This window comes from Pan troglodytes, chromosome 14 (genome assembly GCF_028858775.2).
Source record: "Pan troglodytes isolate AG18354 chromosome 14, NHGRI_mPanTro3-v2.0_pri, whole genome shotgun sequence".
Classification (NCBI taxonomy): domain Eukaryota; kingdom Metazoa; phylum Chordata; class Mammalia; order Primates; family Hominidae; genus Pan; species Pan troglodytes.
Window position 1 is genome coordinate 106,986,630 of NC_072412.2, and position 14,513 is coordinate 107,001,142.

The following is a 14,513-nucleotide window of genomic DNA, read 5'->3' on the forward strand; positions in this document are numbered from 1 at the left end:
TATTAGATCATTAAGGCAAAAACCCCCAAAGATCAAATGCACCTGACAGACATCTACAGAACTTTCCACTGTATATATGTGGATGTATATATACACATATATATACATTTTTTCTCATTGTCACATAGCACATATTCTAAAATCAACACTTAATCAGACATAAAACATCTCTCAGAAAATGCAAAATAACTGAAATCAAAACAACCATTCTCTTGGACCACAGTGTAATAAAAATAGAATTCAAGACTAACCAAAAAAAAGTGAAGAAGAAACTTGTCTTAATTTGCAAGGAAAACACATATTGACTTTAATTTTAATTGGGATTGTATATGTAAGAGAAAGATAAAGATGTACCACTTTCATTTTTTAATAGAGTATCTATTCTGACATTAGAATGCTTTAATAACAAGGGAATTTAAAAAATGCCTTTGGAATAATAAAACAGAAAACTTCATGAGGTTAAAAATTAGAAACTTTAAATAGAAAAGCCTTTGCTTTTTTAGGACTATCCCATTTAATCATGAATTCTGTAATCATCCATGTAAGTCAATTCTGAATTCAGTCACATATATCATTACCTCCTCTGATTAAACCTGCTAGGGAAATGAAAATAGAAATAAAATGCCAAGATTTCAAATCAAATGATAAAACATGTTGCAGGATATTGACATAAGCCTCTACCTTTAGTAATAAATAGGTATCCAAATATCTCCTTGAGAGGTTTCTGGAAATAGTTTATGGTGTATGCAAAACTAACACTATGATAAAACACTTAATGGAAGTTATTTGACCCAAAAATGAAGTATAAACTCAACTTAATGAACACTGGGTAAGTGCCTGTTTTACATTAGAGGATATATAATGCCTGGCTAACACACACACACACACACACACCACCATCACCACCACCACCAACCAAAAGAACAGTCTTGTAGAAAAACAGATGTGAACACATCCAGCTAGTATATAAAGCAAAATAACTTAAAGCTATAAACATGGTGGGAAAGATGGTAAGATTAATTCTATGGGGAGTTTAGAGAAACCAATGTTAATTCCCAAATGAATGGACAAATAATGTTTTCAGGGGCAAGATAATCAACCAAACTTGGTGACTCCTGGGTTCGGGAAGACTCACAAAAGAGATATGAAAGCAAACTCTGAAGCTTGGCTCTGGGTGACAAGAAGGACAATGGCCTTATTAAATTGTGTGATTATCATCATATGAAGATTTATACCCAAGGAAGAGAAAAGCTGCATCTTAGGATGCTTCCGATGCTACTAGTGTTTATGTGCTACACATAAACGCATCACAAAGGTTAAATATATAACAAATAATGTAAGGATTTTTTATAGTCATCTTCAACTTTTTTTATAGTTGCATTTTTTAATAGTTGTGTTAAAGATCTCACAGAGGATCTTTAACTATAAGCATCATACTTGCCTCATATATTGCACAGTTGAAAATGTAAATTAATTATAATCTAAATACAGATAATATAGCCCATATAAAATTGACTTTTTCTGAGCCTAAATTTGATTAACACCCAAGAAGATAATAGAAGATGAATTATTTAAAGTTGTGCCCTTCTTTCCTTCCTTCTTCCCTCCCTCCCTCCCTTCCTTCCTTCTTTCCCTCAGCTCATAAGCATCCCTTTAATCTAGGCAGTGTTCAAGAACTAGGGATACAAGGGTGAACAAAACAAACGCTTCTGTCTTTATGCAATTTACATTCTGAATGAAATAAAATATAAAATATTCAGTATGTTATATGTTGACAAGTGTCATGAAGAAAAATAAAAGTGTATATTTTCAAATGGACTTTGATCAAATGAACAAATGTTTTTTACTTGTGTGTTAGGGAAAAAAAAAGAAAAGTATCACTTCATCTTTATTTTAAGAACTAGGCATAGTTGTCACTTGTTTTTAAAAATGCAAAGAATTCCAAAAACGAAAACTGAAATTTTATGGGACTCAGCAGAGAACTATGTTAAAATTGGAGCAATGAATGAGTATATATTAGGCAGGAAAAGAGTAATTATAGATCGTTGAGTACACAGGCACCCAAATAGGATGAATTTATATTGTACTTTTTCAAAACAGTATTAGTATTTTATTTCATTTTTGTCATTAACAATGTTATATGTAGTAGCACTACAATTACCCTCTTTTTAATTGCTCATAATTTGCTTTAGAAATGAATTAAACTCGGTGGAACATAGAATGAGAGCTCACCATTACACTGAGGTACATTTACAATGTTAACAAATGAGGATAAACAGTGATACTTCCCTTTGTGTTGTGGGGAGGCGGGCAGGCAAGTGAATGGCCAGGAGCCAAAGGTGGAGGAGAGACATGCTTTTCACAATGTATTCTGATATGTTTTTGGACCAATGCTTACATGTTAAATTTTTAAAAATAGCTTTTCAATTTTTTTTTAAGTTGGACATTTTAGCTTTAACACAATCACTTCTCCAGTTGGCAAAAATAAATTTAAATTTAAAAATTGGGGTCTCACCAATTCAGAATGAAAAGCTATCAATAACAGATGTGACTGAGTTTTTGTTTCTGATTTCTTTGCTAAGGAAATTAATGTTGTAAAACTGGCCCACACTACATTTCAAACTATATAAAATCATGAATTATTTTAAATCATTTTACAAGCACCAGTGGTGATCAGAAATTAGAAGCATACACACATCTTAATTTCAAACGACCTCAGTTATAAAAACTGGCTTAGCAAAAATTCTACTACGTAATATAGAAAACTTTCTTTTCCATAGGAAGTAATTTAATTGTTTTGTTTGGAATGTCTTCTGTGTTGGACTTTTCAGAAACATATAGTGGCATTCCTGTGTCACCAACAAGCTCAGCACATGCTAGATGGTATGCAGTGGTCAATCAGAATTGACCTCTTTTTATTTTCCCAGTAAAGTATGGAAATAATCCTCTGGGCATAAGTTTCATTATTTTTTGGTTCATGTTTCCAAGAGTCATTCAATATTCATAAACGTCTTTTATAAGCAGAGTTATGACCCAAGATACAAAGGCCAGCAACCCTCAGCATTTTTCCATTTGTAAAAAATCTTTGGCTTTTTAATGTTCATTGTTTTTCATGCTGTCCATCTTCCTGAAAAATTCTGCCAAGTCTGTGCCAACCTTTCCTTCCAGAGTGATCTGACTAGAGCCTCTTCTGATCACCTTAACTCAGGCGTCACGCAAGAACTGACAATTCAGCTCATGTATATAAATAATGTGCATCTTGTGTTACTCGCAGAATACGCCTTTGTAATCCATATTGGTTATTTCATGAATTTATATTTAGTCTCTCCAACTTATTGGATCTGATGGTGAAGTTTGAGTTTCCTACTTAAATCTTCTCTGAATGTATTCTCTGGAGTTACATTAGAAAAAAAAAAGAAGTCTATCTCTCATGGTAAATGTTTGAGTGTGTTCTGAAGATGAGTAACACCCTGAGACTTTAAGTCGGATAATTTAAGGTTGTGTTTGCAGCACCCAGTACAGTGGGTGACATATAGCAGATATTAAATGAATGATGAGATAGGTACATGAACCATGTCTTAGATACAGTGTCAGTTAATACAGCAAGATGTCAGTTAATATACAATGTATACAGCAAGATGTCAGTTAATATTTCTTAATGAATGCATCCATCCATCCATCTATTCACTGAAATTATTTGTATGCTTCTAAAAAGAAATTATTCCTTTCTGGCTCCTTTGTAACCATGAAAGATCACAGATGAGATTATGAGATGACTTATGGATACTGCCTGGATTAGCACAGTTTGCATAAGCAGAACTAAACATGCCATGCAAATACAGTTACGGTTTACATATTTTATACATTACCATGATTGTAAATACAATTGAACTGGTAGGAATTAAAATTACTATCATATTAATCATTATCAATAATTGCTAAGGCACAATAAGTTCATAATACTTTTAAATAAGTAGAATGCAGACCTTGAAATCTGACACTTTGCAATACAATCTTGGATTATGTTTTGTATCTGGCACATTTATCAAATTATCGTCAGAAGCCCTAGCCATAGTAGTCAAAGTTGCTTTGATTCCATTTATAAGCATGGCCAGAGCCTTTAAAATTCTGCTGTATTGAGGCTCAAGTTATAATATTTGCAACCCACTTCTAAAATATGCAACCAGAAGCTAACACATATGAATGCCCAGTGGTACTCAAGATATTTTAACACTTTAAATATGAAAAAATGTTTTAATTTGTTTGTTCCATCAACAAGAAATGGAGGGCAGAGAGTGCTTGAGCTATGCGCAAAAATCAGCACTTTGGTGGCTGAGGAGATGAATGCTTCAAGAGCTGTATATGTCAATTTTTATAACGGTAAACACTTGAAGACTGCCAATCAATGATAAGGTAAGAAAGTAACAACATATCATGCAAGTATTTAACAAGCAGAAAAAGGAAACACATTTACAGGGATATATTTTGCAGTGACAAAATGATATGCACTGGTACAGTTTCATGAGAACAGGATTTATTGTCCCAAGTTTCCAGGGCCCATCTGTCACTATGTCTTAGCATCATTATATATTACTTCAACAGTGCTTAAAGGACGCATGCTACTTTTACTTGTATCTATTGCCAGATGTGAAATAGACAACTGAGAATGGTCTAAAGAATTCACAGTCTGCAATGCATGAAGTGCTCTGCAACAACACAGACATGTATCATCCAAATAGTTTCTTTTCACCTCTAGGGATTTGGTGAGTGAAAATGCTTCCAGCAAGAGGAATTAGGGAGGCAATTAGAAGAAAGTTGCTGAGGAGTGGGAATTGATGGGCAAGCACCTTCAAGCTTTGGGAATATTATAAAAGATGGAAAACACTTAAAACAAATGCATTCCTCCAACAAAAATTGTTAAAGACATTTCTTGCCGGAAGGACTTTCTGCTTCAGTTTCTCTCCCCAGCTGTGCATCCAGCATGTAACCTCCAGAGTGAACTATTCAAACACAAATCAGATTGTACCTCTCTCAGATGAAAATCCTCCATGCATCTTTACTGACCACAGAACAAAGTCAGAACTCCTTGCAGAGCCTGCTGGGCCCTCCATGATGCAGCCAGGTCTAGTTTCACAAACTCCTCTCCAGCTGCCTCCTGTGCACAGCCCATCTGCCACTTCTGACTACTTTGAGCTCGGCATGTACCTTGCTGTTCCACTCCTTTGTGTCTCATATTCCTTTTCTTTCTCCGTGAGATCCCTTACTTCTATCTTACTTCCATCACCCCTGCCACAGACCACACTTACTCATCCTTCAAGGCATCGTTTCACGTTCCTCTTTCTTCAAGACTTCTCTGATATCCCCAAGCAGACAGTTTTGGTCCTTTTCTTTTTTATGCCTGCCTCCCCCATAGCTTTTACAGACCACTATTAAAGCCCTTTCATAAAAAAAAGAAGGTCCCTCTCTATGTAGATTCTCACTGTACTAATATTTGCTATTTATATCTGCAAAAAATGTTTGCCCCAGAATCACTATGAACCTAGAAGAACCACTACAATGACTTTGCACGTGTGCCAATGGAGACATTAAAGTTGCCAATGGATTCTGCCAAAGGTATAGTGTGCAATGCAGGTGTATCTCTGTTGTTCACCTTTTGGGCCCAATCTTGTACCAGCATTGTTTACCTACTTAACTATTTAATGCTAGTGCATTGATATCTTCCTCTTTCTTACCTTTCCCCTGAAAGTTAGCCTTTCAAAAGATCCAAAAATTGAGTTTACCAACCCAGGCCCATTTTATCATATTTCACCAATTCTAAAACACACCCTACCCTGCTCCAACACAGTTGCACAATTCTGGATTCAGCATGCATCTTCTAATTGATGCTTCAATTAAAATCTTACATCTTACAGTCAAAGTATAATTAGAAGCCTTTATTATTTCTTAGAGACCCGTGAATCTGTGAAGTGATGCCATTTTTTTTACAATTGATGATATCAACAATTCAATAAAATATGGTGGATGGTACTTGAATGTATTTTTTAAATTTACTTAATAACAGAAACTTCCTGTTATTGTTGGGCACATATAAAACATCCACTGTGGTTTGATTAGTGCAAATAATTGGGTAAGGGATGTTTTAAATGCTTTTTATTTTGCAGAAATATGCAGGTTGACTTGTATAGGTATTAGATGGTAATGTAGTGATATTTGGAGAAATCGGTCAGAGCTCCCCTAATACATTATTAGTTTTCCCATATAAATTAGTGAAATAGAAGTGCCTATTTTCTGAAAATATGCTATCCAGCATGTTTTCAGAAATATATTGGATGTTGAAAATGAAGAGTGCCTGTATGTGCTAAGTCTGTCCCACAGAGTGAACCAGGCTTTCTCTGAGGACAGGGGCTCTGCTTGGTTTTGTCTGTTTCCCTTCTCCAAGGACAGAGATGAGCTCATTGTAAGTGTTCAATAAATGGTTGCTGGATGACTAAAGGAAAACTTGGAAACTGTACTTGGGTTTAAGAATATAACTCATTCTTATATTACATTTATATCTTAAATATCTTAAACATTTTCATATCTTACATATTTTATATTTATATTTATACATATTTTAATATATTTGGCAAATTACTAGGTCAATAAACTTAGTAGGCAATGCTAGGAAGCCACAGCTTTGACACGTTTGTTTTGAAAAAATAAAGTTTCTGGGTTTGGTTTGTTGTGCATAATTTTATAAACTAGTTATCATTGGATAACACTACTTTAACGATTAGGTATGACTCTTAGGTACACCACAACATTGCCAAAATTGGCTAGGTATAATTTTAAAGAATTGTGCATGACAGCTGGGCAAAAATACATTGGTTTGCTTCTATAAATATTTTCTTATGGACTAACAGTTTTATGCATGGAAAGGACTCTTTAAAAAATAAAAGGTTAGCATTTCCCAAATTACTGGCATATGTGTACATCAACTCACACACACTTTTCCACCCAGAACACATGGCTAACAGGTACTGCTCACTCAATAACTAAATTTGACTATTCCTTAGAAATATTTTAGTTGGAAATCAGTGAATATTAAACATTTCATATTTGCACAACTCTGTTCCAAACAATGTGAAAACTTACTATGAAAAGTGTAACCTGAAGATTAAAATAGAACATGTATATTCATAACGTTCCTATTTATGTATGAAAAAATACAAGCTTAAATGTTAGTGAGAAAACGCAGCACATATCTGCAAATTACTCTGGGTGAAGGGACTAAAGAATTGAGAGATAACTGCAGTGCTATTGGCAAATGTATTAAGGTAGAAAAAGTATGAAAAATGATGAGGTTTTCAGCAGACAGGTGCTTAACAAAAGTTTTACAAATTATGGCAGGGTTGAAGAAAGCACAGTAACTCAAACTTGAGTAATATGAGAGGTCCCCTGAAAGGTATAGAGCTTCGATGTGACAGTGTGTTTTTATTATGATGTAACTTAAACACCTACAATATGTACAAATTTCTCATGTAAGTGTAAAAGCAAAACAAATTTACAAATACAAAAATGCAAAGCTAATAAAATGTAAATTAGGAACATACATTTAATGTGACAAAGGACATTTTGCTAAAATAAAGTCTTATTAAAAGTTTAAGTTTTGAATATAAGAACATAATATCAAGCCCAATATACTCTTTGAGCTGTATCTGTTATGACATGCATGTTTGAAGAAGTCTGTAGTACAAAAATAATAAAACTGTGGCTTAGATTTAATATCATGAAAATGACAGTACTTATTGATATAATTATTACCCTCTAACAATAATAGAGGCCATGATGGTAAAAATTTAGTGAGTTGATACATTTAAAGCTTGGTTCAGGATAAACAGATTTCATATTTAACTATATTTAACTAAAACATTAGTTAGCATTTAAACATAGAATACCAGTTTTACTGAGCTATGAAGTTGAGCTGACTACTTCAAGATAATGTTAACAGTGCAATATTACTAAAATTGCATTACAGTTGTATTTGATCCAATTATTTCTGAATGAAAACCAGAAAACCTTATTTGATTTTCATTTTAAATTTCACCTCTTACAGATTGAAAATAAAAAAAATATTTTTTGGTTGTAGTAAATAGCTCATCACCCAAATGTTGATGGAAATGTGAAAATACTGGAAATGGCTAATTTACAGCATTTTGAAAACGATTTGGTCCTAAGTCATTTCTTTCTCTTTCAACTATTGATTCAACTTCTAACATTTACATTATTAAAACTTGTGTTCTCTCACTGCTCTGTTCACTTGGAATGAGTATATAATTTATATATTAAGTATGCCTCTGTTCTTTTTATCATTAGACTGTGACAACTAGCAGAATGCCTACTATCATTTTAGTGATGTGAAATCCAAGTCTTTATTTAATGACTTACAAAAACAAACGTTTTCTTCTAGGAACATGTCACTTATTTGTTTCATTCAAATGGAACCCTTAAGAAGTCAACACATGGCAATTTCAATCATAAAATGCTTCACCCAGAATATTCAGATCTTTCAATGCATGCGCAAAGGTTGCCATGGCCCCAATAACCACTACACACAAGTGACAGGGCCATTCATGGCCCTCTAGTGAAACACAGAATGTGAGCTAGGGCTGGGCAACGTCCAGGGGAGTACTGTGAATAACAGAGATGTTAGCATTCTCCCAAGACCAACTTTCTCCCAAGATGGCCTCCTGAGACAGGTTCCAGTTTTCTGAACCTATGCTTATCTAAACCTAGTGCTTATAAAAACTAGCCTAGCCACATTGCGGAAGATACAGACAATTTTGGAATCATCCTGAAATCTGTTCACTGAAGCTATGGAGGATGCCCACCTCTTCCATAAACCAGTAGATTTCCAAAACCCCAAAATCACTAATAAATACGTGTGGAATGCTGAGCAGATATCTCAGAAGGTGAACCTTAAAATAAATGGCAACATTTGTAGAAATGTAAACTGGTAGGCTGCAAGTTGCAGGTTAATGTAAAACAAAGGAACAAAACAAAAACAAATGACTACCAATGTCCCCAAGAAACTGCAGAAAGATCAGAGGCAATGGAATATTAGAAACTCCAAAGGACACCCAACAAAAACCCTTTCCAGACCACAGCCCCATGTTTAGAATGGAAATTCAGTAGGGCAGGGACACTGGGGCCAGTGGGTAAGAAATATTCGATAATTGGGCCAGCAGTCCAGAGGCAGCAGAGCTCAGAACCTGACGGTGGGTACACAGAAAAGCTCCATGTTTACCCATCAGGATAACAACAGTGGAGGGACCCCTCGTACTGACAATATGCAGAGGCTACTCTACCCAATGTGTGGGAAAAACTCCCATTTCATGTGAACAACAAGAACAACAACCAAACAAACGGATCATGATGAAGCCCTTGTAAAAACATTACAGTATAAGATGAATGAAATAATACACAGGCCGGGCATGGTGGCTCACGCCTGGAATCCCAGCACCTTGGGAGGCCAAGGCAGGCGAATCACCTGAGGTCAGGAGTCTGAGACCGGCCTGGCCAACATGGTGAAACCCCATCTCTACTAAAAATACAAAAATTAGCCGGGTGTGGTGGCGCGTGCCTGTAATCTCAGCTACTCAGGAGGCTGAGGCAGGAGAATTGCTTGAACCCAGAAGGTGGAGGTTGCAGTGAGCCGAGATTGCGCCACTGTACTCCGGCCTGGGTGACAGAGCGAGGTTCTGTCTCAAAAAATAATAAAAGTAAAAATAAAATAATACATAAACGTATAAACAGAAAATAAACACTCAAAGCAGATGAAGACTATAATCGAATATGACAACATGACCAAAAGAAATTTAAACAAATAGAAGCTCCAAAAGAATCACAAAACTAGAAATAAGAAAACACAGAAATGATGTCTAAATGATAGGAAACTGAAAAAAGAAAGAACAAAAACTGTCCAGGAAATGATGAAAAAGAAATGAAAAAAGAATTTGAGAAAGAGGAGTGAAATACAGGGGACAGAGGAGTGAGGGGACAGCATGAGGAGTGAAGCAAGGGAAAGAGAATGTAGAAAACATAAAAACAGAGGGAAATACACGGAAAGAAAACAAAGGAAAGGAAAGACCAAACCATAGCTCCTGGTATAATTAGAATACAAAAGGAATCCTGAAAACAATGCAATAAAATAAATATCACATGATGAAACTAGGAAAATATATCCGTAACTATCAACAAAAAGATAACATACATTCTCATAGAGCTGCTGACTTGAACAATAAAGGGAAAGTCTCTTTCCGTATTCAGGAGAAAAGAGCAAGCCACTTCGAGGGAAAAAAAAACATTCTCAGCAGTAACATTTTATGCTGCTGGTTAACATTATCCTTGTGGTTAACATTTTAACCACGAGGCAAGGAAGCAGCAGATTTAAGAGTCTCAAGAAATGAAAATGTGAGACAAACACCTTCGAAAAGTTAGAAACAGACCCATAAAGTAAACCAAATAAAGCAAAGAAAGAAACTAATAAATGCACTTGGACACAGGAAGGGGAACATCACAAACCGGGGCCTGTCATGGGGTGGGGGGAGGGGGGAGGGATAGCATTAGGAGATATACCTAATGTAAATGACAAGTTAATGGATGCAGCACACTAACATGGCACATGTATACATATGTAACAAACCTGCATATTATGCACATGTACCCTAGAACTTAAAGTATAATAAAAATATTTTTAAAGGAAAAAAATTAAACAAAAATTAATAAGTTAATTAAGCTGATTCTTTTTAAAAAAAATCAACAAAATGAGCAAACCAATTGGCTAACCTAAAACAAAATGGAACAAACAAAAAATACTACTAGCCAACCTAATGACAACAAAATGCTAACCAAAATAACAAAAAAATACAAAATTAGGAGAAAATCAAACAGAGGAAAGAAAAGCTATTTACACAGGTCTATGTTACCAAATAATTAAACAAAATAAATAGGGGATAATTTCCTAAGAAAATATACTTCACCAAATAGACCCCAATAGACCAAGCAAGTCTGAAACAGACAGTTTTGACTGAACACTGTGACTCACGCCTGTAATCCCAGCACTTTGGGAGGCCGAGGTGGGAGGATCGCTTGAGTCCGGGAGTTGGAGACCAGCCTGGGCAACATAGCAAGACCCTGTCTCTAAAAAAAGTTTTAAGAATCAGCCACACATGGTGGCACACACCTGTAGTCCCAGCTACATGGGAGGATGAGGTGGGAGATCTCTTGATCCCAAGAACTGGAGGTTGCAGTGAGCTATGATCACACCACTGCACTCCAGCCTGGGCAACAGAGCAAGATCTTGTCTCTACTAAAAAATGAAGACATAGGTCTGCCACAGTGGCTCACGCCTCTAATCCCAGCACTTTGGGAAGCCAAGACAGGTGGATCACAAGGTCAGGAGATTGAGACCATCCTGGCCAACACAGTGAAACCGCATCTCTACTAAACACACAAAAAGTTAGCCAGGCGTGGTGGCACACGCTTGTAGTCCCAGCTACTCAGGAGGCTAAGGCAGGAGAATCGCTTGAACCTGGGGGACAGAGGTTGCAGTGAGCCGAAAATGAACCACTGCACTCCAGCCTGGGTGACAAGAGTGAGACTCCATCTCGAAAAAACAAAAACAAAAACAAAAACAAACAAAAAAAACAAAATAAAACTAAAAATAAAATAGACAATTTCCATAGAAGAAATAGGAAATACTGCAAAGGAACCCCCACAAAAACGCAACAGGACCAGATGATTTCACCGGGAACTGATACCAAACTTTTAAAGTGAAAACAATTCTGAGAGTGCTCAGACTATTTTATAGTGTGCATACATGCCCGCCACCCACACACATGAAAAATCTAATATCAAAACCTGACAAAGATTAGACCAAATTTAAAATAAGGAAAATAATAACATATATAACAAAACAATACATTAAAATAGAATAAAAATGTATGTTGACCCAGTAGGGCTTTTTCTTTATAGGAATGGAAGGATAACTCAGTATTTAAAAATCTCTTCTCTTACAAGCACTAAGGAAAAAATAATAATTTGACAAATTAAAAATAATCATTTGACAAATTAAAAAGCTAGTTGTGCTACAACTCTCAAAATGTGAAATTAAAGTTTATTCACTTAATCCAATAATGTATACATACTTCAAATCCCAATTTTTGAACTAGTTAATGAAGAAACACTAGAGATGTTCTAGATAAACCAAAAACAAAACAAAATAAAAATGTTCACTACCTCTACTATATTTAAAATTTTACCGGCAGTGTTAGTCAATTCATTTATTTTACTTTAAGTAAGTAAAAGCAACTAGGGCATAAAAATTACAAAGAAAAAGACAAATCTTTCTTTATTTGAATATGATATGATCATATGGAAGCATCAAAAGAATTAGCAGGAAAACTATTATGACTAATACAAGAATCTAGAACATTTAGTAAAGTAGCAGAATATAATATTAATGTATAGAAACCAACAGCCTTCATTTAAAAGAACAAGTTAGAACATGTAATAGAAGACCTCATACAAATAACAAAATGATGAAATAAAATACCAAAGCATAAATATAACCAAGAATGTGCAAAATCTATAAGAGGAAACCTACAAAACTCTCCTGTATGACATAAAATGCAGACAATAGAAAGTTTGTCCATGATTTGGATAAGAATTGTGTATGGTACAAATAACCACAAACAAAGCCAATGACAATGGCAAACTGGGAAAAACAATTGCAACTTATATCACAAACGGCTGATACTTCTAACACACACAGAGTGGCCAAAATTGAATGAAAAAATAGTAACCTAAAAATGGCTCTTGATACATAAAATCCCATCTAACCGCACTCTCAAAAGGGAAATGCAAATTAAAACCACAGTGGATTACCGTTTCCCACCCTTCAGACTGGCAAATATCCAGAAGTCTGACATATTTTGAGGTGACCATGTGGGAAAGAAGCACCTGTGTGCATTGCTGGTCAAAATACAAAGCAGTTCAGAGGACATGGAGTACACAGAAACTATTAAAGAGCACCATCTGGAAACAATCAGCCAAATCTCAAATGTAGAATCTTCCGCAAGACAAAAGACGCATGTCTTCCAATGGATCAATGACATAGGAAAATTTTTTGCAGGATGTGAAAAGCTGAAACTTAGTGGACTTACAGAGACTTAAAGGAGACTTAAGAAACATAAGTGGGAGGCCGAGGCGGGCAGATCACCTGAGGTCGGGAGTTCGAGACCAACATGGAGAAGCCCCATCTCTACTGAAAATACAAAATTAGCCCGGGGTGGTGGCTTATGCCTGTAATCCCAGCTACTTGGGAGGCTGAGGCAGGAGAATTGCTTGAATGCAGGAGGCAGAGGTTGCAGTGAGCTGAGATCGTGCCATTGCACTCCAGCCTGGGCAACAAAAGTGAACCTCCCTCCCAAAAACAAAAACAAAAACAATCAAGTATACTATGTAAACCTTGTCTGAGTCTTGAGTTGAAGAAACCAACCATAAAAAAAATTTGTGACAATATTAGGAAATATGAACGTGGGTTAAGTATTAGCCTACATTAAGGAATTATTGCTAAGTCTTGTTACAAATATTTTATCATATGTAAAATATTGTTATATTTGATAATGGTATGGTGGTTATAAAAAAAGAAAATTTTATCAGTCACCAATACAAAAGGAGTTATTTCTGAAATGACTTGGTTTCTCAGATTTGCTTTAAAATGAAACAGAATTGGCTAAATATTGATAATTGTTGATGTTTAGTTACAGGGATTCACATTATAACTGTAATATACTTTGGGGTAAATTTTTTAAAGTCCACAATAAAAAGTTAAACAAGAACCTACTAATGCATTGTCTGTGATCTCTGTCTTTCAAGGATGGCACACAATTAATTATGTATAAAAGGGAAGCAATGAAATTGACAAATAATTATGTGTTATACATTGTCTCAGTAGATTCTCAAAATCCTTGTACAAAATAAAACACTTTCTCACCAAAATTAGCTAACTTGAGATGCTGATACAACCAGTAAGTGAAAGAACTAAGATCTGAGTCGTCTGTCGTTTGTCAAACTCTAAAATCTGCACTCCTATTACTGCTTCCCCAAATAGTACAATTTAAATACTCTAGGGACAGCATCATCTACATATGTTTAACCTATGTAAAGATTAGTGCTATGGAAGGAAAAGATATCCAGTGACAGAAATTTTCTTCCTTTTCTTTCCCTTTCTTTACCCTTTTAAAACATTTTATATTTATTTTGTTTCCAATTGGTACTAATTTCACATGACACATAATTTTCCTTTTGGCCCCAGACATTTTTTCCATCTCATGTCCTTTTTTTTTTTTATCCTTTTGTATCTTCAAAACACATCAAGTAAATGACATCGTGCTGCAATAATATCATGCTCTAACTCTATCATGTGACTCTGATTCTGCACTCCCTAAGTCAACAAATAATAAGGTGCT

At 35.2% G+C, this 14,513-nt stretch overlaps 1 protein-coding gene across 7 annotated transcripts in view; it reads right to left on the minus strand.

The window, feature by feature from the left end:
• NALCN (sodium leak channel, non-selective) overlaps nucleotides 1–14,513 on the minus strand; it is a 363,838-nt gene that overhangs the window by 327,692 nt on the left and 21,633 nt on the right. The window lies entirely within an intron of this gene.